The 26622-nt window shown below is 32.0% G+C and overlaps 2 protein-coding genes across 3 annotated transcripts in view; one reads left to right on the top strand and one right to left on the bottom strand.

Annotated features, from left to right (window-relative positions):
- The window catches only part of LOC108693584 (synapsin), a 40986-nt gene that overhangs the window by 4046 nt on the left and 10318 nt on the right, over positions 1-26622 (bottom strand). The window lies entirely within an intron of this gene.
- LOC108693585 (metalloproteinase inhibitor 3) overlaps positions 2298-26622 on the top strand; it is a 32445-nt gene continuing 8120 nt past the window's right edge. The window contains exon 1 of one of the 2 annotated variants that reach the window (XM_018202617.1): positions 2298-2723. The gene's annotated coding sequence lies outside the window, so the exon portion shown is untranslated. Of the gene's footprint in view, positions 2724-19238; positions 19332-26622 lie in introns of those variants that run through there. The other variant, XM_018202616.1, reaches the window with a different exon arrangement.

The following is a 26622-nucleotide window of genomic DNA, read 5'->3' as shown; positions in this document are numbered from 1 at the left end:
ATTAATAATGTTGTAATAAATAATCTATACATATAATTATAACTAACAAAATTTATAATATATATGTAATACTATATGAAAAATATAAAATATAAAATTATACTAAACTCGAAATACATATTAAGCTAAAATATAAATTACATTTAAATATTTTTTTAAAAAAATATATATGGGATTACAAATTAGATATATTTAGATTATCGTGTGAATTGTGCATCTTATATCACAACTTGCAGAATATATAATGAAAGTTAAACCGTAAATATGAATTTCGAATCGGTTTATTCATTTTGGCCTATGTAAGACTTACAAGATAGGACAAGATAGGACAAGACATTATACAATGTTATCGTTGTCGCATGATCAATAATAATTTTTTGCAACTGCTGCAAAGACGGAATCTCTGCTAAAATAATATGATACCTCACCGTTAACGATCTGTTTACAAGCAGTATGGACATGAAAGAGGAAGTGGCTGTTTAGTATCCTGCTCCCATGCTAGTTGAACGGCCGTATCCGGACCCAATCTCCGGCGATATATGTAATATTGCATGGCGTGATATGAGAGTGCTCAATCTGCTTGTGTGAGAGCATATGTGTTCGTATCGGTATGTGGGTGTTAAAGAAATGCTTTCTGAGCACCGGTTGAAACCGCATATCGCTGCACACGTTGGAAAAGGAATGGTGAATAGTTGAAAGTGCGAAAGTGGGAAATAAATAGAAAGATGTTTGATATAATAAGATTAACGATTTAAAAAAAATAAGAAAATTAACGATTTATAATTGTCGCTATTTATTTTAATTCTATTATGTCGATATTATCAAGCGAAAGTTGCTAGAATATCGATAAAAGAATGCGTGTATCAAGGAAAAAAAAGATTTAATTGCGATTAACGATACAGGAATTAATTGAGGAATGTTTAATGGCAAGATGCATTTTGATCTCGAAAAATAATAGAAGATGAAGAAAGGAATCTGAAAGATAAGAAGCAAATACAAAGATCGAAGGTGGCGACTGTTGCAACGAGGAGATCTCGAAGTGATCTTGAAGCTGGCGGACGTGACTCTAGGCATCGGATGTAGAGTGCGGTAGGTAAAAGCTCTTACTGTGCGAGGAATGAGAAAGATAGAGCAGTGGACGTCGATAGTATAAACGGTATTCACAGTCAGGACTTAGAGTAAGCTTAGATGTAAGCCTTAAGACAGGCTGAGATAATCGCATATAGTAAGTTTTCAAGGTGGCCTTCAGGTATCGTGTTAAATCATTTTTTTCTTAACTTCTCTCAAAGTACAGCAGGTATGCGCACTTTCATAATGGCATCTCTCTTGAGAATATAGCCTAAGAAGAAGACAAATAGATCTTAAATGTCAAAAGCTTGATCAAGCAAATACGTAGAACCATGAAATTGGAAATGATTTGAGGTCATCCTCAGAAGTAAAGTGACCTTCATGAATCATACTGTCGGGCATGTCTCGATTATGAATACGACCATACGAAAGAGAGGCAAAAAGGAAGTAAGACAGAACGTATATATGTGTGTTACAAAGAGCGAACGGAGTACTAATGAATTAAATCGTTCAAACGATTTACCCAGAAATAGAAATATTACGTAAATCGTAAATCGGTTTAGTCTTTCAAGAAAATCCTTTAAAGTTTTCATGGTTAGATATATTTTCTTTTTATTCAGAAAAAAGTATTAAAATCTAAAAATTATTATCTTAACTTAACGAACACAATTTCCGACAGAAAACTACATTCTTCGTAAACCGCTACGTGAGATGAACAGATTAAATTAAACTGGAGCAATCGGATCATTGATTGGAAGACAAGGACGAATCATGAGAGATGGAGAACATTTAAGAAAGAAGAGAAGTAAAAAGGTCGAGAGATTTGTAATCGGTAGGAGCAAGAGGCGAACGCGAACGAGGAGATCAGAGACTATCAGACGAGGATAGTCGTGTCTCATCGATAGAGTAACAGAGAGAAGAAGAACGACAAAGATGGAGAATGTCGGCATCGAAGATCAAAAGAGAGAAGCGACGAGAAAGAGAGCGAACGATGGTGAACGAGTGTACACGTCTGGTGGAGAGGGAACGAGCAAAAGAGAGACCACGAGGTAAACGGACAGGGAAAGCCCAGGGAGAGAGAGACGGAGAGAGAGAGAGAGAGAGAGAGAGAGAGAGAGAGAGAGAGAGAGAGAGAGAGAGAGAGTACGAGCCAGGAGTCCGACGTAAGAACGTAGGAAGGAACGAGAGCCCGGCGTGTCGCTCGCGCTTGCATTGCTTTTCGAAGCTCGCGCGCGATCGGTCGCACGCTCGCGAGGTACGTGCATGGTGCAGGCTCGTGAGACATAGACGCACACACGTGGTGAGAGGAAAAAGGAGAGAAGATCCCTCCGGACTCGTTCCACGCTTTCTCTCTCTCTCTCTCTCTTTCTCTCTCTTTTTTTCTCTCGCGATCGATGTTATCTCGCGACGAGGATTCTTCTTGCGCGCGAGAAAGTGGCCGGCACCTCGAGATCGAAATCGAACCCGCGGAAAAGCGCGAGTGCAGTTTTCTTGGCGGTATCGATTGGTACCCATAGCTTCGATTCGGCGATTATTATGCTCGTTGATCTGTGAGATCTCGAACGCAAAGAAGAGACCGCGGGAAAAGGCGGAAGAGACTGCACGGAAGAGTTCATTGGGCAAAGGATTGAAGAAAGGGGGGTCACCGGAGAAAGGTAATCTGTATACTGCATTGTCGGATTTCCGTGATTGCATACGCTTTATGTGCGATCATTTCTGCGAAACTTCCGGATGAATGCATCGCGAATTACAAAGGATTATGCGAGTTGAAGTTCAATCTGTGAACGGGAAATTCATAATCTGATTAGACTGAATTGAGGAATATGAATTCGAAATTTATCTCTAAACAAGCGTTTGCAAAAATTAAGATTTTATGGAATATATAAAACAAGGATATTTTGTATTATTGTATTACGGAATTCTAGTTTCACCTTATATATTGGATTTATCATTATTTAAAAAATGTATATAGAAAAATATTTTAATATTTTAGATTTTAGAATACATACACAAAAATTTAAAAAAAATGCGATAAGATTCAGTTCTTGTTTAAAATATACGTTTCAGTTTCGTTTCTTTAACTTAATTTAATTTATCTACATATAACATTTTCAATTATTATTGTGATACAATTATAATTAATACAATATATTTGAAAATATATTAATATCGCTACATAATATTGACGTCTTTTTAATAGAACATCCAGTTATTCTAGAATTATTAAAATGTTTTTGATATTCGAATTGTGTCATTTAGAAATATGTTTATTAAATTAGAAACGAATTTATCAGTTTCTGTCAAAATTTTAACAAATTTTAGGAAATACAACAGAAACAAGATAGATGAAATGTGATTGGAGGAAGTAAAACACGGCACCTAACCAAGTTGAATAAATAGAACTCTTGAATGTGTGTGATCAAACAAGTCGATCTTATGATTGTCGATCCATAAAGGGTTGAATTCCCATACAATAAATAGTACCCCGTAGAGAATTCATACAGTAAACATAGGAGAACATATAAGACAAATAGGCGAGTAATTACATTTCTCGATGTATTACAGCAATGAAATATATTCAAAGAAATATAATTTTTTTAAGTTATAAAAATATCAAACAGATTTTTAATGATAACATCAGAAAATATGGTATGGGTTGTATTTAAAAAATATTAATTCCGATAAAATTTTTACAAATAATTATGAAAATTTTTAATATGGTTATTTGATTTTAAATAAACGAAGAAATAAAGGAAATTATAAAGCAGATCTTGGTATTTAATAATATTAATAATAAGATTTGCTTTAATCATAATAAAGTCTTCGCATCTTTTTTTATTTATGTTCACATATAATTGAATTTCTATTTTATTTTTGTTTATTTAATTTTAATTTATCGAGACTCGATAGTCTTAGAATAAAACATTCAAACATGATAAAATATTGTGCAAAGGAAAATATTTCAGCAAAGATGGGGCGACACTCTTTTAAAATAAAATCTTCTTCGATTAATTTGAGAACAGCTTTGTGATCTGCGCCGCATCTCTACGCGCGATTCATAAATAATGACGTCATCTACAATTACAATATGTATAACCATCGTGCGAATGACGATTAATACAACGTCTCGGGCTATGGTTCTCGAGCGTTGTTGATGAATATTATGTGAGAATCGTTTTCCACTATTGATACTAGTAAACGATTAAAAACAGTTAGTGCATAAAATGAAATCATGAAGAGAGGTATTATTATAAATTTTTCGTGGCAACATCTAATATTAATAAATAATTGTCAGCAACTATCACTCGCATTATACATATTAAATCTTTCCCCTGACAGATTAAAATCATGCATGTAATAACCAGCTTCGCCTTTCGAAACGTTTGCGAGAATTATGATCTCTATAATCTACGCAATTACTTCGCTAGCCTGTGATAAGCTGAAATTGAATTGTGCCGTTGATGACGCTGTCGATTGGCGCCTAAGTTTAGCCCGCTTCTGGGAAAGCAATTTCAATAAACGGACCGTAGGAAAATATGAGAGCGCACGTTCGAGACCGCCTCTACAAGCTAGTCCTATTCCTAAGTACATATGTACCTCTCTGCAACGAGTTAACGATCGATTCTTCTACGTGAGTCGTAGGGTGACTATTTTCCTGGCAACGGTTCTAACCTACCCAGCATCCGAAATAACGTTGCCGTTGAACATTTCGTGTCTCGCGAGATACAGTACAAGAAAATTGTTCGGCTGCCAAGGGACAAGGTATATACGCGCAAACACGATGATACTTCTCAGGGACAATTTTAATCTTAGAAATATTTTTAATTATACGTACGTAACTTTCTTTTACATTTATTTTTAACAATTAGATTTTATTACAGGCGACATTTTTATGATTTAAATTATATTACATATTTAATAGTATTTTTATATTTATTTTTCTAGTAGTTTTCTAGACTTCATTACAAATTAACATTTTTTATATTTTTTTGAACATTGCTATTAAAGTTCAGTAAAAAAGTATATCTGTTTTTCAACGGTTAATGGTCGTTTCTATTAATATAGATTAACTTTAATTTTGATTTAACTTATTCTTTTATTTTATTCTAAGAATTAGAAAGAAAATAAAGAGTAATTTAAACCAAGTAATATATTAAACTAAATATAAGTAATATATTAATTAAAATTAATCTATGTAGGTAGAAACGGGCACAGCCGTGAAGAACAGATATGTTTCTTAAAGTTTACGCAAATGTAATAATAATTACTTATTTCAAACATTTCAAAAGCTCGTATATCTGCAAATCTATTACAAGTTCATTACAAACATCAAGTTTCAAGATATATTCTGAATTCTAGTGAGTTTAATATTTCTCTCTCTCTCTCTTTCTCTTTCTCTCTCTCTCTCTCTCTCTCTCTCTCTCTCTCTCTCTCTTTTTCAATTAAGATTATTAAATTATGACAAATTTGATTTGCTTATTATATAAAATTCTTCGATCAATTTCATAATATTCTTTAAAAGAAAATTAATTCTTTTCTCTAAAATCTTTGGAGTGAAATCTCAGTCTTAAAAATTAAGCCACTCTTTTTCAACATTAGCTCAATTGTTCTTTAGAATCAAATTTTACTTTAAAAATTTTCAACAAGAAACTTGTTTTACATATAATAATGAGTTTTTCTAAAATTTGTAATAAGTATAGATATTATAAGCTTATTTCAAAAATATATTCTTTGTCAAAGATAACCGTTATTTTAAAAGAAGAAAATAAATTGAAACTCATCAAGTAGGAACTAGGAAATCCTGGCCATAACGGTCTAAGCTGGAATTTTTTTAATGCTTAACTAATTTAAATGTACATATATAGTATATATTAATTCACTTAAATTAGTTAAATTAGTTAAGCATTAAAAAGATTTCAGCTTAAACCGTTATGGCCAGGATTTCCTATTTCCTATTTGATGAGTTTCAAATTTTACGATATTATAATAATATTAACTAAATAAAACAAAAAATATTAAATAAACAATAATAAGATTCTTATTGTTTATATCATCGCCAGAAAGATGTTTCCATATATATATATATATATATACTGATTATTGTGAAGAATATTACTAAGGTCTTGCTTTAAAGGCTTAGGATGCTTGGAAGAGATCCAGCTTGGAAGAGATCCGGCTGAGTAATATTTTTCGCAATAAATAAATATATTTACAGATTTTTATATTAAAATCTCTTTAGATGCCTATTGGACATCGAAAATTTAATTGTGATATTATTTCGGTAGTTTAGCTGCGTTTCAAGTCCGGAAAAATTTCAGTATGTAGTTCAGTATGTAGTTCAAATGGCTATAATATGTATGTATATACATGTATGTATAGTATACAGGATGTTTCAGAAATAATTGGTCAAATTCTAAGAGCGTATGCCACTCATTGTAAGGATGAAAAAAAGTCATAAACATGGGTTCGGAAACGACTTTTCCTTCCAAGTTATAAATATTTTTTTATTTTATACCTATATTTTATTTTATACTTGTATCTATTTTTTATTTTATATTTATTTTATATCTATATTTTCATTACAGAAATTGCTGGAAATGATTTCCTTCCGTTGCATATGAAAAAATATGAAATACTCCGAGAATTTTTGAACGTCTTCGACAATCCATGTGATTTTTGAACGTCTTCAACAATCCATGCAGTCGATACGAAGCATGCATCGATGCGGAAGGAAATCATTTCCAGCAATTTGTTTTCTATAATGAAAATATAGATATAAGTATAAAATAAAATATGAATATAAGTATAAGTATAAAATATAGGTATAAAATTAAAAGTTTGTATAACTTGAAAAGGAAGCGTTTCCGAACCTATATTTACAATTATATGACTTTTTTCATCCTTATAATGAATGAAATATGCTTAGAATTTGGCCAAATATTTCCGAAACACCCTGTATATTAATTTACTTTAAATTAGTCAAATATTAAAAAGATCCCCGCTTAGACTGTTATGACCAAGATTTCCTATTTCTTATTTAAGAAGTTTCAAATTTTATTTACGATCCAATAAGATTCTTATTGAAAATAAATTGAGTACCCATTTTTCTTAGCAATGGAATGATATTTTTTGTGTAGCATTCATAAAGAGATAACGTTATTTTGTGATAAAGTATAACCGGTAAAATATAAAAAAATAAAATCTATCGTACATTGATAGAAATCGACGTACGTTAAATTCAAAATAAATTCTCGCAATGTGTTGAGATAAATTCTCAGATGCCCAACGTGACACACTGACATATCGACATTCGCGTATTCCTTGCAACAGGGTATTGAGTGCCTCTTGCATTAATACTCTCGAAGGTTGTCCGATTGATCGAGAAATTCACTCCGATGCGGGCTAAATAATTATCATTTTCCATTCCAGCACGGCGGTGCAATCGCAATCACCTCGAATTTCATCGATTTTTCGTAGCTCGGCAGGCTCTCATTGTGCGATCATACATATAATTCATCGTCGTGGCGCGCCGTAAATGCGCTCGCTGTATTGCCGTATAATATTACATTTATTATGCGTTTATTTCTCGATATACGACGACCGGTGTGGCGCCAATCAGCCGCGGCCGCAATGTACATGCCGCGCATATTCGGTGTAGATTTGATGGGATAGGTGCTATCATTCCGCGCATTTTATTTTCTTTCAAGGAATACGTAGACGCGTCCGATCCTCCTCGTGATCCAGTCAGATTAGAACTGCGGAGTATTTATAGCCTTCGTGATTGCATAGGTACGAGACGCGCGAGGAATGCACTTCGGGGATCATCTCACAGAGCTACAATCGCAAGACGGATGCCGGCGAAATATCGTAAGATTTTAAGTTTATCTTGACACGGTGCAATTTTCATCCTCCTTTTTTCTTTAACGACTCGATTATCGATTTTCAATAGGTCTCGATATTTATATTCACTTTTCTCGATGCTTTATTAACGTTTATTATTCTGTTCCCAATATCTTGTATATTATGTAATTATTATTCTTCATTACTTCTCCCATTTGATGTTTTTACGACATTAATGAGATTGTTAAACATAATTATTTTACACGGTCTATTTACCCGTATTTATCGCTATTATTTGTTTGTTATTTTACTTTAAATTTTCCATGCTAACGATACAAAATTTCCTCTATCTTGCGGCAGAAATACATGCGTGAGTTGTCTGATAAATTACGGGAGCTGGCTTCAATCCAGTATACCTGGCGATATACGTCCCGTCTAAAATTGAGAGATCTTGTTGAGATGCAATGGAGAGTCTTAATTTAATCATTGAACTAACGACGCAGTCAGTCATACTAATCACCAAGTCGCACAGTTGCGACATTATGTACAGACGTCAACTATTGTTTGGATCTAGAATTTCTTATCGGGCAAGATAATTTCAATCTTTCCACTCGACAGCGCTTACATTCTGCGATCACAGACTGCATTTCGCCGGCGAGTGATATCCTGCCGCGATAAACGCGCGATCATTTGCCGAAGATACTGATCGCAGAGGAAGAAACGATCCCACGTCGCGTAATAAAACGACCATAATGATCCGAGCCCAGTGACAGCCACTCGGCGCGCCAAGGCACACAGGATTAATATCTATCTCAGCAAGAAAGTGCGAATGAATGGTGTCGCGTGAAAACGCACGACCTCCGCATCTTTTTACCCGGAAACACCGCGGCGTACCGTAGTTCCCACAACAATTAACCGCGGTTCAAGAACCTTCGTCACGAAGCTACACCCGCTAATGAGCAGAAAGAGCAGCCGGTAACAATGACAGTCCTCGACATTGGAGGTTAAAAGCAAGTTTGTTGGAAAGCTGATTACTGAAAGATATTTAACCCGCTGGAGCTGATGACAAAAGCTGTAACACGATTACAAAAACCTAATTAATTTATAGAACTAATTAATTACATTTATATATTCACTTATATATTCACTTATTCATTTATATATTAATACTAAATACCAAGATCAGCTTTGATCAAAAATGACATTCTTCTCTCTTATTTGTGTTTAAACATTTTGATTTCACTTAATATTGTGCATTTAACTTATGGTAATTAAAAGATACTAATTAATTTGGAAGAAATTAATTCATATAGAAGAGAATGAGTATATTTCAAGTATATTTTAAGAATAATTCAAATTTGCAGTAACACACACACACACACACACACACACACACACACACACACACACACACACACACACACACACACACACACACACAGAGAGAGAGAGAGAGAGAGAGAGAGAGAGAGAGGGAGAGAGGGAGAGAGAGAGAAAATTAAATTGTTCGACATAAAAAATAAAATATTAACATAAAAATGAATTGAATTGTTTGACACAGAGAAAAGAATGAATAAGTATATTTTAACAAGAATAATACAAATTTACAAATGTAATTTGAAGAAAAATAAATTGTGTGTTTGAAATTTTTGACAAAGAGATTTATAATCGAGTGGATCCAAGAAAACCACCGTCAATTTCAAAGAGTTAAAAATTATACAAATTAGAAAGAGAGAGGGAGAGGGAGAGGGAGAGAGAGAGAGAGAACTGATCTCTCTCTCTCTCTCTCTCTCTCTCTCTCTCTAGATTTTATTAATAATAATTATTAATAATAATAACGATATAAAAAGTAAAAATATAATTAGTAATAATACGATGAATACTCTATTTAATAACGTATTGCGAATATTGCAGTCTATAAAGTGAGCATGTAACAGATGACAATTAGCCCATTCAAGTTACTAAATCACCTAAACAGGTTCTATTCGCTAAATAACTTATTACGTCTTCTCACTTATACGAGTAAATATGAAAAAGTAATAAAAAGGCGAATTCCATTGACATACAAAACGATAAAATATGCTGGAATCCCGATAGTTTTCGTAAACTTAGTCCTAAGTAGTCGTGTCGTAATCTGAGGAAATCTTGAAAATGTTTACTATGTGTTAAGTGGCTCTTAACACGAGCATCATAAAATGTCAAATTAAATCGCGCCGATATTAAAAACTCAATGGAAAAATACAGAAGCTTGTGTTATTTTCATTAAATATATGAACATCCGCTTTTGCGCGAGATGCTGCGAGAACAATTTGTTAATAAATTAAGCTCGCGAATTATTATCTGTGACTTTGACACGTGTAATTCTTTTACAATTGCGAATTATGAAGAACATCTGTTATCTGTAGTACCGTTATAATATTCCCGGAGGTGTGGACAGCTTCGTGTGTACGTATAAAGATGAATCTCTACCGATGCTCGCGGTCGCGCAAAATGTTAATAAATATCTAGCGGGTGTCGAGCATTATCGAAAGCTGCGAAAGTAATGAAATATCTTCTCCTGTAACTGAGTGCCTCATTAAATAGTGCCTCATTAAATAGTTAACGGGCCTTAATGCAGCTAAATCCTACATGGAGCTCAATCTAATTCTATCCCTATGTATATAAGTACAATCTCGTTACAACTTTGCGCAACTACAAATTGAGTTTGTGTCCATACAGGTGAATTGGTGTGAGCATTGGTCTGGAATTAACTCAATCCTTGTAAAATTTAGCAATGACAATATATGTTCCGAGGATTATATGTAGCGGTCTGTTAGAAAATAAGCCGTATATTTTTGGATATAGTTATCTAGGTTATTAAAGACATCATCTAAAATTGAAAGCTAGCTTAGGAGGAATTTCAAATATATTTTATAATATTTTCGAATGTAGTCTCTAGCCTGTACATAGCCTTTGTATAGCGCTAAAATTTGAAAAAATTTATGATATTTCTTATAGCTCTTTAATACCACTGTGGGTATGACATACTCGGTGTGTGTTTTTCTTTATACGCTAACTTTTGTTAACTTATGTGCTAACTTTATATGCTAATTTTTTTTTATTAATAAAGATACATTTATTTGTTATCGTTATTTCTTAATGGCGTTTCGATTGAAAAAGTATTTAAATAAAGTTAATAAAAATCGAGCCCGAGAGTTAATAATAACAAATAATAAAAGCAGGCCAAATTAAATATTTTTTAGAGATGTTAATTAGTTTATTTAATCCTTTTTTTTTATAACGCATTTATATTATTGATTTTAATTTCTAATTTTTTTCGATAAACGTTACATTTAATATCTCATATTTGATAGCTCATTTAATTTGATCTTTTCTATCACAATATGTTAATTTTTGTGTGATATTTTTACATCATCCGGTGTATTGTTTACGTATAGTGTGGCACTGAAGAGTTAATTTAATTAAAAATATATACGTTTTCTACAATTAATACGAACATTAAATGTTGTCTTATAAAAATTAAAAATTGTAATGGAATTTTTCATCTACGATGAGATACATGGAGGAATTTCATTGTAATACCGCCGTACAATATATTGCGTGATACATGTCTCGAAAACTTGAACACTGAAAGGATGCACCGTAATGCGCGTGGCGGCCTTGCCAAAAAGTCTGTAGCTTACGAAATACCACGTGGCGGCATTGCCAGGGTGTGGTCTCCGCAGTTTCTCTCGTTACGTCACCGAATACACAGCCAGTCTAGTCATGCACTTTCCGCGGTGGTTGTAATCCCGATTCTGATGCCGCACTCTTCCTTGTTGCATTTCTGCATCGCACTTGCTATTCCGCCCTTATATGCGAGGAATCATCCTTCTGTGAATTACGCGTACAGAGCACGTTATCACCCAGCCAAAATTTAATTGGCATTCTCTCATATTACTTGGCAGATTCGCCGAAAGGCAATGTTGTATTACGTGGCAGCGATGTCTCGCGAATGTATTCTGCTACAATCTTCTTATTTATCGAAGCAATTATACATATATATCGCACATAGCTGGATGAAAGCTTGTCATTTATCAAATTGGCGTAGAATTGATACAGATATACCGATATAATGGAAAGATAATTATAGAAGCAATAATTGAGAAAAAAAATATTTATCGTTAGGTTGATAAAAACAGCAATTAGATGGATAAATTGCTGCTAAAAGTTTTTAACCAACGTATATAATTTTATGATAATTTTTGTCGATTTATTTTTTAGTTTATTTTGTAAGTTAATAAAATTCTTGTTATAATGAATTTAAGTACTAAATTATTAAGTACTTGTATAAAAAAAATTTATTTATACAGATTCTTTATTTTGTACTATGCGGTACAATAAAATTACTTTGTGGTCGTAAACTTTTCGCAGGCACCGTACGTGTAATTTATATTTGCAAAAGTCCATCTTGTCCCGAATGAGAAAGAACGTCACTATCTTAATGGCAAAAATTTGCATTTACCGTGCGTTGAATACATCGTCAATAATTGCGCGTCTCGTTTTTAGAGTTAGTTGAGCACGTATTTAAGGCTCGATATCACAAGAGAGTATGCTATCCACTGTTAGAAATGTAATCACGAGCTTCCTTTACATGTAAATGACAAACGAAATGAATGATTTAACTAAAAATTAAGTTACAGTAGTTACTTAAATGTAATGAACGCGTACATTAAATTTATGATTTTAATGTACTTTCAATAAAATTTTATGAAAAATACGTTAAATTTCATAAATTTTCATGAAAAATACATTAAATTTTATGTACATGTACACAAATATATTTTTTAATTATAAATATATTAAATTATAATGTAATGTCATGAAATTAAGTTCAAATTATGTAATTTAAAAGTTAATGAAATTTAAGAACATTTCTGACAGTATAGTTTGTGATATAGAAGTTACAGAACATGATTGCGTAATAATCCACCAAACAATGTGTTATGCAAAACGAATAATTACTATCATATTAAGATCCATATCTAACCAGAACAAATTACACAATTAAAAAGATTTTGGAAAACATCTTTCATATTTATATACCTGTATTATAGAATATATTACGATTTGATTTAAATTAGAATAATATAAAAATGTTGGAATTTTCAAATAAATAGGTACATCATTCAATGCGATATTATCTTATTACAGATTGAAATTATAATTATATTTTTTCGTAATTCAGATAAATAATGAGTTTTAATTTATAAGAGTTTAATTTATAAGAGTATATTACTTCAAACAGTAATGGATTTTTAGATAAGGAAAATAATTTTTTATTTAAGAGTGTACTCGAGAAGATTTAAGTCTCAATTTTGTAAAAACGTATATAAGATAAGCTTATCGTTTTGAATAATAATTTCGAATACGCGGAAGACCTTCGCGCGTTTCTCGCGATTTTAGAGGGTCTTTTTGCGGTGCGTGTCAAATGATATCGCGCCGGCGGTTCTTTAAAGCCGACGACAACGTCTGTCGCGTTCTTTCGTGACCTAACTAATGCGTGGCTCTACTACGTATGACTCAGCGAATAACAATCTCATTCACTGAGAAACGAGAATCGCGATAAACTCACATAAACGCTTTCGCAATGTCGTCGTTTCAGAGAAGAAGAAAATTTCTAAGATGGGAAAGCGTTTTGCTAATTGGAGCCATTCGCTAATCGTGCGATATCTTGTTTTTTTCTTCCTCCTTCTTTGCGGTGCGTGTTCGCTATGAAGACTTTTACTGTGCGTAATGGGAAGCACATGATACGACCAGTATTCAGTTGGAAATAGATAATTGAAAGTTGGAAATCGAAAGTGGAGATTTGACGTTGACAGACATGAGTTGAAAATTTAATTAACGAAGATTAAAAACTGATATCTGAATGCTGAAAATTTAAAACCGAATGATTGAAATTAAAAATTTTATCAATTTTTAACTCATTCAGTTTTAAATATTTTAGCTTTTAATGTTTTTCATTTTTCAATTTTATTTCAATTTTGTTTCACTTTTTTGTTATTAAAAATCTCAACTTTTGTTTCCTAGTTTTTAATAACTTTGTTGGACTATCAAAATATTTTGAAAAAAATTTACTATATTTTAATAAATATTTTTCTGAACATTTACTTACAGTAAATAAATATTTATTCAATGAAGAATAATGATAGTTAAATTAATGGTTTTTGTATCAAATAAATATATGTTAATATTCAATAAATATTTACTTACAAATATTTAAAAAATATTTATTTGTATTAAAATAGTAAATTCTTTTTTCGGTGTACATAATTAATTTTGTTGATGCATCAACAAAATTATTTTCAGATCTGAATCTTACAGCTAAATATTTAGACACTTTTGCAGAATCATCCTTTCCGTATATTCTTTAAGGTAGCAATTCATGTCGAATTAAAAATTAAGTAATACTAACAAGCGTTGCTAACAAAAGTTGATTGTGAGATTTAAGAGCTGTACGAACTTACCAACTTACTTTCGAAATTATTGTGTTTAGGTTTCCTTGGTGAAATCAGTCACGCAAATAGTATACGTGCGTCAATGGTGTTTCGGATTGCTTTCCATCGCCCACTCCTATTCGTACTTAGAAGTCGCAGCATAGAATGCACAGCACGTCGTGTAAGAATGATTTCATCCGTATTTCCACGGATTCGTGAATTCTTAGTGGGTGGTTGATAGCTTTGTTTTAAAAACGCTTGATGAAAGTTTATCTCGATATGGAAATCGGCATATCAATATCAATTACACGCTAAAACGTATCGTCATTGAATCTCGTTGCCCTCTTCATTGTCAGTTAAATGCGATTAAATGCGATTTCCGGGAAGCAAGGCTGTACAATTATTAAATGTGATGCATGATACTGATCCGCGCGATTTATGGATTGCCAGTGGGTGGGATCTGTGCCCGTTTTAGAAGCCGCCATTGATTAACCTGCGGTGACATTGTGATTTATGTCCCATCACGGCTTCAACAGTACCCGAATGTACATAGTGGAAAGCATTTGGGAGTTCTTCGCAGTTACTTTGCACTGCAAATCACTTTTTGGACAACCATACTAAAAACAAAATTTTCTTTCCCGCAAATGTCGTGATTCGCATTTTCTTTAAATTGATTTTATAATAAATTTTACGTTATCTACAATGCTTGCATCTTATGTTAAAAAATTAAAACGAGAGTTTAAATAACATGTATATACGTTATTATTAAATCAATAATATTGACTTGATCGTTTAATCTATCAAGCTCTTAAAATATAGATATTATATGTATAATATGTATATACACATAATAATACGATTGTCGGATGTGTTGTCACATTCCATCAGAGATACCAATGGGACAGATCGGTGCTCTATTTTCCTTTCTTGCTGATATAAATAGATCCTCTAATACATCGTGACTCGAGACTTGGCTGTTGTTTCGAGTAGTTTTATTTTTATTTTTCCCGATGCCGGTGAAAAAATATCTGACCGTCTATTTCGGTGCTTCAAGTTGGATATTGGTAAGAGTTTTCTGTGTATCACAACACGCATCGAAATGATACTGGCTTATTCGATAGCGGAATTTAATATTAATAAACTGATTGTTATTTTTTATATATAGTTAAATTTAAAAAATTTCTTTTATATATATAGAGTTAAATTAAAAAAATTTCTTTTTAATTTCTTTTTATTAATTTTGAAATTAATATTAATTAAACACTTTTATAAGTATTGACTGACAGTTTCATGATTAGCATCTCTTTGAAGACACATCACGTCGATTCTGTCGTCTTATCAAATCGCGACACGCTTCAGATTCATTTTACAAGAATGCCGACATTCTCGGAACGAATAGAGACGGTAAATTCCTCCGAACACCCGGTGCAGTCCCAGCGGCTAACTTCTTGGTGGCTGACCACAATTTAAATACGGGAAAAAATACACTCGCAATTGTGGTCGTGTAATCTCGCATGGTGAAAATTACAATTTCGGAGTTTTTAATACGAACGTGCGCACGCTTAATTGTTCTTTCACTGGAACATATATAAACGCACGGGAGTGATTAATATCCTACAATATCCTTCGGTGTCCAAATAATAATTAGATATTAAAATAGTCGACTGCAATCGTAATCCAATTAAGTCTCCTGTTTCTCTATCGGATTTTACACACAGCACGCACAGAATGATTCACACGGAATGAAATATTTCGAGACGAGATATGTATCGTGTGCTTGTAACGTTTTCGACTTCAATATCTGTAAAGATACGATCGTCGTGAAGCGTTTTCCCTGTTTCATAATGGTGTATTGATAATACTTTAAAAATCAAAACAGTATGAATATTATTACGTGGCACTATTTTCTCCGTAAGCATTCAATATTCAAAGATCATTTCCGCGAAGGCAACGGATAGCTGAATACTTAGATATGTGTTGTTACGAGCGAAAGCGATATGGATGTATAATCGATAAAAATAAATTTTGTTGACATTAAGAATAAATCAACCGGTGATACGACGTGACCGCCCACGTCTAACATAATGCCTGCAACTACTGTTTTGTGCCTTGAGTGCCTTGAATGTATTGTTGATGTTTCGTCTGCAATCATATTTTTACTTCCTCTGTCTTCTGTTATTTCACTGTTTCTTAAAGACTTTCACAAATGTGAAAAAATTAAGTTACTTTTCAACATGTTTATTACATTAAATTTTATTTCGCTTTGTTTAACGTGCCGACTCCTAACGGCTTTATCATTTTGATTTTATTATTTCCATTACATTTCCAAATAATTTATTTTTAACAAAATATTTTAGGAAGAAGAACTGGATTTCACTCTTATATTTCGAAAAATTAATCAGTGAAATTTCGCAGACAGAGGATTAAAGAGACCGATAATGTTAATGTATTTTTATTTTAATAGTAATATATAAAGATTAATAGCAATCATAAAAGCTACTCGTAGAATGGCAAGTTTAAGGTTAAACAATTCTCTGAGTTCTTCTGCGTTATGTATGTTAAGTTCAAGTCAATTTATACGCGTTGCACTTTCACTTTATATATATTATATTGATATATGAGCGGTATCTTAAGAACATTCAAGTATGAAATCATCGCGCAAGATTTGCATTACATTTATCAGTATTTGCATAAGAGTACGATGATTCATATCGTAATGTAAATATTGAAGTACTTTTTCAGATAAACGGACCATCTGCTCTTTAATCTCGTTTCATCAATTTCCTTGTTTGAATATACATTTCGTTACGTGTTTCAATACGAATTTCATATCAATACATATCTAACATTGAATCTGAAATATAATTCATCTCACAGTATCTTGATATTTTTTAATTCAATATTGATTTAATATGCATTATTAATTATCATATTTTGTCTAATATAATAAGAAAAAAAAATGGCTTTATCTGACTGATAGATTTAATTTGTATTCATAAGTTCTCTCAAGATATTAAAATTATATTATGATTTTTTACCCAAATGAAATTTTCTAATTTTTCTAATTTCATTTTTTTTCAGATTTTATATATAGGTATACATATATATGTACATTTTGTTGTAATACATGCAAATGTTATTAATAATGGAGTTTTTTGTTGACTTGCCAATTTAATTTTACATACACATACATTCACAAACGTATGCAAACCAACCGCGGGTTTATCTGATGCGCTTCCGAGCATGACGATGAGCTGCATGACGCAATGTCCAAATTTATGATTAATCGAGCACTCCATGCGGCTCTCATACGTCTCTGCATTCGCGACTTGTTTTCTACATTTTTATCTTAAAAAAAGGCAAATATCATTTCAAAGGAAGTACAGTAGTCGTTATTGATATTTCATTAATAAATTACTTAGTGTATTAAGATAGATGGAACACATTAAATTTTATAATTTAGTAATCGTATATCTCCTTCTTTTTTTCTCTTCTTTAATTCTCCATTGAATTCACTGTGTTTGTTTTTTTTTATATACGTATTTTGTAATATTTCAAATATTAACTTCTAAATTAGCAATTAAATTTAAATTCTCAAATTTTACTTAAAATTAATTCAAACGTTTGTTATGCATTAAATTTAAATACAAAATTTTATTACATATCTAAATATATATTTATGAATACACATTATGTGTATTGAAAAAAATATTTTATTTATTATTAAGGAAAATCACAAATGAACGAAACAGAATATAAATGTAAATTACAATGAATATAAATGTAAATTACAGAATATAAGTATAAATTACATGCAACTGTGAAGAACTGGAGAAATTGTAAGCTAGCAGATATACATTATTTCCGTTAGATTTATTCTCAAAAATGTATCTATTTTTCAGAGAAATTATACTTTCTTTAGCTAGATAAGATATCATCTATCTTCGTAATAAACCTATTTTTTTATTTTTACCTCCGTACGCAACACACACACACACACACCCCACACACACACACACACACACACACACACACACACACACATATATATGTATTTATATATACACACTTTCACCTATCTTCCTTATAACATGATTGTTGACTGATCGTCAGGCATTAACTGACCCGCTTCGATCTGTGAAATGCAAAGTAATCGCTTGCTTATCTGATGTCTTTCATCCGGATTGCTCTATACGACAATCGAATTCATCATCGTATATACGATCATTAGTTTTGTTACGTCTATTTGCATTTCCTTATCGATTTTTTATGAATGAATATACATCAACTTATTAATATTTCCAAGGAGACCGAGTGTTTTATCACATACATCGTTTCAATGTAATTGAATCGCGTGACATTTTAAAATGATTACAAGTATCATCAATTATCGCCCATCGAAAGACGCACGAAATCAATTATTCAAATATACAATTTATTCTCGTAATGTCGTGTTTCTGTCACGCTTAAGGTCGATTTGTATATCGACGAACCGACTTTTCGTAGAGAAAAGAAAAGAATGATGATGTTCGTCATAGCTTTCGGTTCATTCCCGAGCGTAACAACGGGATACATGACGTAACGTGTCCGAAAGCCATGATTAATCGAGATTCGATGCGTCTTACGTTCGCGATCCGCTTCGCTCCGGTCCCGGCCTTCCTGTTCCTTTTTCGGAATACACGCGCCGCACCGGGAATCGCGAATGCGCCGTATATGCGTGCACCAACGCATCACGCCGCACGCAAATGGCATATGAGCTCATGAGGCTCTGTTCACGTGTGCACGCGTGTACGTACGCTGGCCGCGGCCGCGGAATATAATAGCGGTAATACGATGGAACTGGGGCAGTCTTGCTTTGACGCGCGTCTTAGGAACTTCCACCTGCTGCGTCGCGAGAGTTTCAGTCACGTTTTCCCTCTGTTAGTGTTTCCTCTGACCATTCCCGAGGTTAGTGTCTTGTTAAATGACATACAAAATATACGTATTTCTCTGTCGCCGTAAGTAGACCTCGGAGAGAAGAGTTCTCTTAGTTCTCTTAAATGTTACTTTGTGTGTCTGTACCGGAATATCTGATTAGTGCTTTTTAAACGGTGTTTTGCGAAATTGAATTGCACAGCTACTTGTTGAGTGTGTGCACTATAATTTGCAATTTTCTATATTACTCACAACTGTTGCGTATCTTTTGCATACCTTTTTAAAGTTAATTACATTTTTTAGAGTATAAAAATAGAGCATAAAAAAAAAATAAAAATAATTACTATGTTCATTGTGATTGATTTCAAAATCGAATTCTCTCTCTCTCTCTCTCTCTCTCTCTCTCATCTCTCTCTATTTAATTATTTATCGATCTATTGAAATATCTAAAGCATACTATTGAAATATCTGAAGAATCTCACATAAGACTGCTTTCGTTTTAATTTTGGATTGATCGTTATCGAGAAAGATGTTAATCCGTGCGAAAGTGATGTTAATTAATACCGCACGTAACCGTCTTAATGGATTAATTCCTAGCCATAATGGACTGTAAACTAGCGAATGTATTGGGTTGCACTCAACTTGCGTGACATTACCGTGATGAGCCGAGATGTATGATGACCCATTAAGAAGTAAAATATACTTTTCCTCTACTTTGTACACCATCAATCTATACAATGAAGACGATTTAAAGTACTGAACAATATTTTTTAAATATTCGACAAGCCTTTATAAGCAATCAATTAATATATTTTTTTCACGTATAATATATTTTTTTCTCTAGAAAAATTCTGAATGAAAATTCCCAACGCGTACATATCAATTAAATTCAATTTTCAAACGCGTATGCATTTTTTCTGATGCTGTCTATTTAAGGGAAAACAGATTCTCGTTTTGCACAGATGTATTTTAATAAATTCTCACTCTAATTAATTTTCTGAATATAAGTAACTATAATTTAATCAGATCATGACTGCATCATCGATCGCATATGTATTCGATGCATCTGATTAATCGAATATATAATTAGTACGTGTCTGCCTACTACATTGGCGTCGATATCTTATATTATATATATATAAATTTGCCAGACATGTTAAACGTGAGCACATTCCTCAAATACCAATTCATATGTAATTTAAATTTTCACTTACATTTATAACGAAGAAACTTATCGATTTTCATAAAAAAGACACGACGATATTATTATCTTATTATTGAAATATTTCAATATTTTGTTGAAAATTGATATAATTGTTAACTCGATAATAATCCGAACTTATTATCGAGTTAATGAAAGCATCGAGCGTTTCAAATTGTTGCAAGTGATTAATACTTGTAATTGCAAGTTTTATTTGACGATATATCACGTTCTCTTTTGTACATAATTAAGTGGAACATAATATTATTATATATTGCAAGGTATAAAGATATACAAAAATCAATTATTCTTTTTATATTTATTTTTATATTGCTAATTATAAATTATAATATTTGAAATGATTGTAGACGATAAAATAAACAAACATGATAGCAATAAAATCTAGAAATCGATATTATTGCCCATCTGATACGTACCCATTGGCACGTGTGTGTTTCTATTATATAACGACTCTACGACTCTCGCAATTTGTAGATCTGTATGTATGTCTTATCGTCTGATGTCATAGTTACAATTTCACAATGACCTCAAGTCTAGTATGGCACGTTGCCTAGTGCGGTTTCGCATCTTTCGTGGTTTCATTCAAGAAACATGATATCTCACTGTGATACGGGACATTCTATACGATTTATAGATATATTGTCGCCGATTTATCGCCTTTTCGTCATACATGATTCTCGAGCTTTGTTTCTAATATCAGTTTTATTCAAAATATTTTTGAAATTAAAGCAATTCCAATTCTTTTTCCATTTTTTTAAGTTTTATTAAAGACTAAAAACGACGATACGTTGAAAGATCTCCGTAATTTTTGATTGTTGGAAAAGAGATATTTCATTAAAGAATCCTGAAATGACCATTGCGAGAAAGATTTTTATCACACTATGTATGGTTTTACGATTTGCGATATATATATATATATACTTTATCATGCTATATTCGGAGAAATCGTTCTTCAAGAACCGTTCGGGCCACGTGCAACTTCGATTCGTTATGCAGCGATGGCTTACGCTAATTGTGATACCGCGACATAGATTGCACTTGAGAGCCTCTGTCCGGTATTTAGTCTGCAAGATGATAATTACCGACAGCATAATTGCCATGATTCGCGTGCTCTCGTTAGGTGCATGGTGGAATTACTGTGCTTCATGAATCTCTGCTAGCTATAGATGTCACGATATAGAAGCTGCGCTTTAGCGCTAGTCCCACGCATGAATAATTCAATATGATCGAGAGCATCAATATAACAACATAATAGAACAGCAGCGTTTATAAATCCTGTTTTATTTTGATAATTATTATATTAGTTAAAATTTACTTATTATCAGTTATTATTATTAAAAACAGTAAAATAGTTTGGCTCTTTATATTATACACTAAAATATTTTTATTATTGCTATTATTATTATATTGTCAAATTTTTACTCTCTAAATTCTTTGGAATAGGACCTCATTCTAAAGGGCAGCTCAATCATTTTCAATCCTTAAGAGTGAGATTCACTCTAAAAGATTTAGAGAATATAATTGTGTTTATGACTTAATATTATAGGTATATTATTATTTAAATAACTTTTTATTAACATAATCTTATATTTTCAATCCTGTACACAGCAAATGTTATATTAATTAATCCCAATATTCTTATTTTCCTTCTGGCGAAGTAATTTCGCAGTAACATTCCAAACTAAACGTTTTATCTTATCTGTAATTGATTATTAGACATGGCCATGAAACTTTATTATTGTACTCATCTATAATCTTTTCCGCAAGTTCGACATGAGATACGCTTGATCATTCGAATAACCGGTTTATTTCGGTTGATCCATCGAACTGACTGCGATATACGCCCCTGAAAATTCGAAAGTTGGTCAGACCGATTTCCATGCATATAAATAAATACGCATGCTCTTGCCGGTGATCACAAACCGGCACCAGCGACGAAAAGCGCCGAAAGGAATATCGATGTCGGGTCGATTGACGTGGTCGATCACTAATTCATTGAGAAAGAAGATTTAACCGCAGCGCGTACGTAGCGCGTATAGAGGGATACGTTAATACGATACAAGAGCGCGGAGATTAATGAGTATGTAAATGCGTCCGGGACGAAAAAGGTTCATCGAATAAAGTATATAGTACGTGATTGCCAATACGTCGCAGAATAGTGTTAAGTAAAACATGAGATTGCTTCAAACCTGCTTCGCAAAAGCGTCGATATTTAAAGAATATATCAAATATTTATATTTTTCCAATAATGTCCTCTCGCTTTTCATCAAGTACATGTGTCTCATGAAGGTAGTTCATATTGGATACAATTTAATTTAATTTGAAATAATAGAAAATAGATATTTCTACATTTAGAACACTTGTATTCATTAGATCATTTTTTGCATGTTCTTAACATCTTTTTTCATTATATTCTACAAATTAAGTCTTGAATGAAATTTTCAAAAAAGTACAGTCCACTTGAATATAAATGAATTTATTAAAACTTTATTAGAATTCCACATTCTACATAATCTTTTAACTTTAATTGCTTATAAATTGCCTCCATAAATGATTTAGAAAAGATACCTACATCACAGTCCATATTACAGTCGGAATTGTAATTAAAATTTTATTTTATAGTTTAGAAATATTTTGGAAAGATCTTTTATTTGAAAGTTAGCAAAAATGTTTACCTAAATTGCTGCATTTTTTGCTGTTTTAGTTTTGCTGTTTTCCTTTTTTTAAATCAGATATAAAAATGTATGCTTCTATTGATAAAAGTATATTTCATTACTTGTGAATATATTTACTTATCAAATTGGTATGTGCATACATTGACTACAGTACTGTATACATTACTTTACTTTACAAATTAGTTTGTTAAACCTTGCTCTATTTGCAAGATTTAACAAATATAAGAAAATGTTTGTATGAGTCTCCGCAGTTAGTAAATAATTTATAAAGCGATAAGATTAATAATTCGCGAACAGTTAAATTGAAATATATCAACGAAGTTAGCTTACTTTTATTTTATTGATAAATATATTTTGCAAATTATATCTTATCGCGGAAACAACCGCGGAAGCTCACATAGGCATTTTACTTATATTTATTTATTCTTGGAGTCACAAAACTATTTTTAACTATTTTTAACTATTTTTAACTTTTTTAAACTATTTTTACTGTTATTTGTAATTTATTAAGTGTGTAATACGAACATACAGTACGAATTACGAAGGAAAATTTTTTCTTAGAATTTATCCTAAAAATAGTGGGACAATATTGTATTTCGAAGAATTTTATGTAAATTTCTCTCATTCATTAATAAAACTATAATAAAATATAAAATAAGTTTGAAAAATTTTTTAAATATTGTATTGTATCATAATTATCATATTTTTAAGGTAAATTAAAAAAAATTCTCTCCGTGTTATGATTAATCTATTTCTGCAAGAATCCCCTTGTAATTATAATAATTACTATTACCAAATATTTCTCGTGAATCAAGTCTGAAGATTGCATGAGAAAGGAAGGTCCCTTGACGCAAAGTGTATCTTGTAAATGCAAACCACATCACGGTATAGTAATTTGAGTTTACAAAGCAAGCGAATTTAATCGGGGTGTCCGCCCACGCGTCGACAATGGGACTCATAACTCTCGGGTGAAGGACGCCGTTCTTTCCCATTTGATGGGATTACCAGTCGACAGGACGGAACCGCTTCACGGAGCATTTGACAATGGCAGGCCAAGCATTCGCCGTGACCGTGGACGGCGCCTCGAAACGCAAGGGAGCAGGGATTAAGAGGAGTACTATCATTGTTCACTCACGAAGCCCTAGACACTTGGCTACCGTAAAGGGGGAATATTTTTATCCGTATGTTTAATTCCGCAAACGTGTCCCCCTGAATTCCCTCGACAGTCCATTCAACAACGAAATTCTACGCTTGACGGTTGACTGGACGAACCCAGTTCAAAATTATCCATAAATCTTGACGAACCGTGTGGGAATTTATATGCGCGAACGAGAGAATGATGCTGAAAGGCGTCTGGATGGCGTTTTACGTACCACTCAGGTCGGGACGATGGGCGTTCTCACGATTTGGACAAGTAATAAAAATCAGGCGTGCGTCAGATAGTTTTATTGCGCGATCAAATATTAAGGCTATCCATGATTTCTTAATAATAAAGAATCGCTTCGAATATCATCAGATCATAAATATTTCATCGTATTAATAATATGACATCGTTACTAGCGTGTTTATGATTTCTGTCGAAACATGTATAAATCATCACTAAAACGAAGCAGGCGAAAGTTGTAATTTTATTTTAATAACTCATGATGTATAATGTTTATCAAGAGAACCCGGAGAACCGCGCGAAAGATTACTGTGAGATACATATTATTGTTAATGAAAGGAATAAGAAATATGTTTTATTCGATTATGAAAATTTAGTGAATATAATTTTATATTGCACGATAATAAATAATTCTGTAACGCACAAGAGAACCCACTTACTTTATTATTGTATATTTATGTCGTATTTTTGTAATAAGACAAATGAATAGGGTAACTGTCCCTATTAATGTGCCTTTTAGGCAATTTGCTTATTATTGAATTAATTATTTAATATTGTAGCTTTAATTTTATCTGCTTGCAATCAATATCGGTTTTTCAATTATTTCTTTTTCTTGTAATATTTCTTTAATATAAAAAATGTTAATACTTTATAATGTTTTTGACATAAATAGAAAACATGTTTTGTCCCTATTAGTGAGTCTTCTAAGCGGCGATGGTCCTATTAGTGTGCCCCCAATTTGTGTGCCTATCCACATAATTCATTTTAACATATAGTTACTTATTATAAAACAGGTAATAAATTTAAGCTAATTGTTTATGTTAATATTACATAAATCATTATTTCAATTATTTATTTCAAAGTACTCATAACACAACGTTCTCAACTCCAATACAGCACAAGCTTATACAGAGCTTATACAAGACACACTATAAACATAGTAACAAGCTTAAAATCTTGCGGTATGTATTACTGGATTCACATAAATTCCTCGCATCTTTCGAAAAATATTTAAAATACTTTAATACTCAAAAAATAAAATATTATCTTCGGGATATCGTATGCATTAATAATTTAACTTAATCAAAAAAAAATATTTTTTTTTTTATTTATTTGTGCTAGTTTTCTTTATGACTTATCGAAATACAAAAGCACACTAATAGGGACAGGCACAGTATTTGGGACAGTTATCCTAGAAAAGAGAATAAAAGAGAATGTTAATTGAACCGGTTTTGTTATATACATTTATTTCATATGAATTTCATTTGGACAAACAGATTTTTGCGTTAGTAATTTTATTATTAGAGATTGTACTTTATGTATATTTTTTAAAACTTTTATATATTAATTATGATATTAACAGTAAATTGTTTTTCATTTATTTTATCTAGATTTTATTACATTTATTTATGTAACGTTTTCCAATGCAATCAATTTTTTATTTTTCTTCTTTTTTCTTAATGTCTCACACGACAATTTAATAATACGGGAAATGTGATATGAAAGAAGTGACTTGCAATTCGTGATTGTCGCGAAGTATTTACGTTGCGTATGTGTTATTGCTTACGGCGGATGAACATATTGGGTTACAAATTTCTGCTGAGGGAATGTTCAAAGTACAAAATGCTTCTCGTGCCACAAGGTGCTGAGCCTAGACATACTTACGTATATTCGATACAATTGTGAAATATTAATTTAGAATAAGACTGAATCAGCAAGTAGAAAAATAGTTGTGAGGTTATCTTTTTTATTGAAATGCTTTGCTTGAGAGGCCACATGTCTATTAAAAAAAAAATTAAACAAGAATATTCCTGTATGTATATTAACTTGTTCATTAAGAAATGGTTAAAAAAATAAATTTATGCTTTACTTGAGTAATTTATATACAATAAAAGCACCTTGGTTGTCGTTTTTAATGAGATTCTCTTATATTTTTTTTTCAAAGTTTAAGATTAATTGCTGTGGTTTGCTCGCATATCTGTAACTGGAGATTTAAAACCTTTGCAACTGACAGGAGGAAGACAGAGAGAAAATTATGAATCG

The sequence above is a fragment of the Atta colombica genome, unplaced genomic scaffold, assembly GCF_001594045.1.
Source record: "Atta colombica isolate Treedump-2 unplaced genomic scaffold, Acol1.0 scaffold92, whole genome shotgun sequence".
Taxonomy (NCBI): Eukaryota; Metazoa; Arthropoda; class Insecta; order Hymenoptera; family Formicidae; genus Atta; species Atta colombica.
The sequence above is the reverse complement of the archived record's forward strand: the minus strand, read 5'-3'. Positions and strand labels throughout refer to the sequence as shown.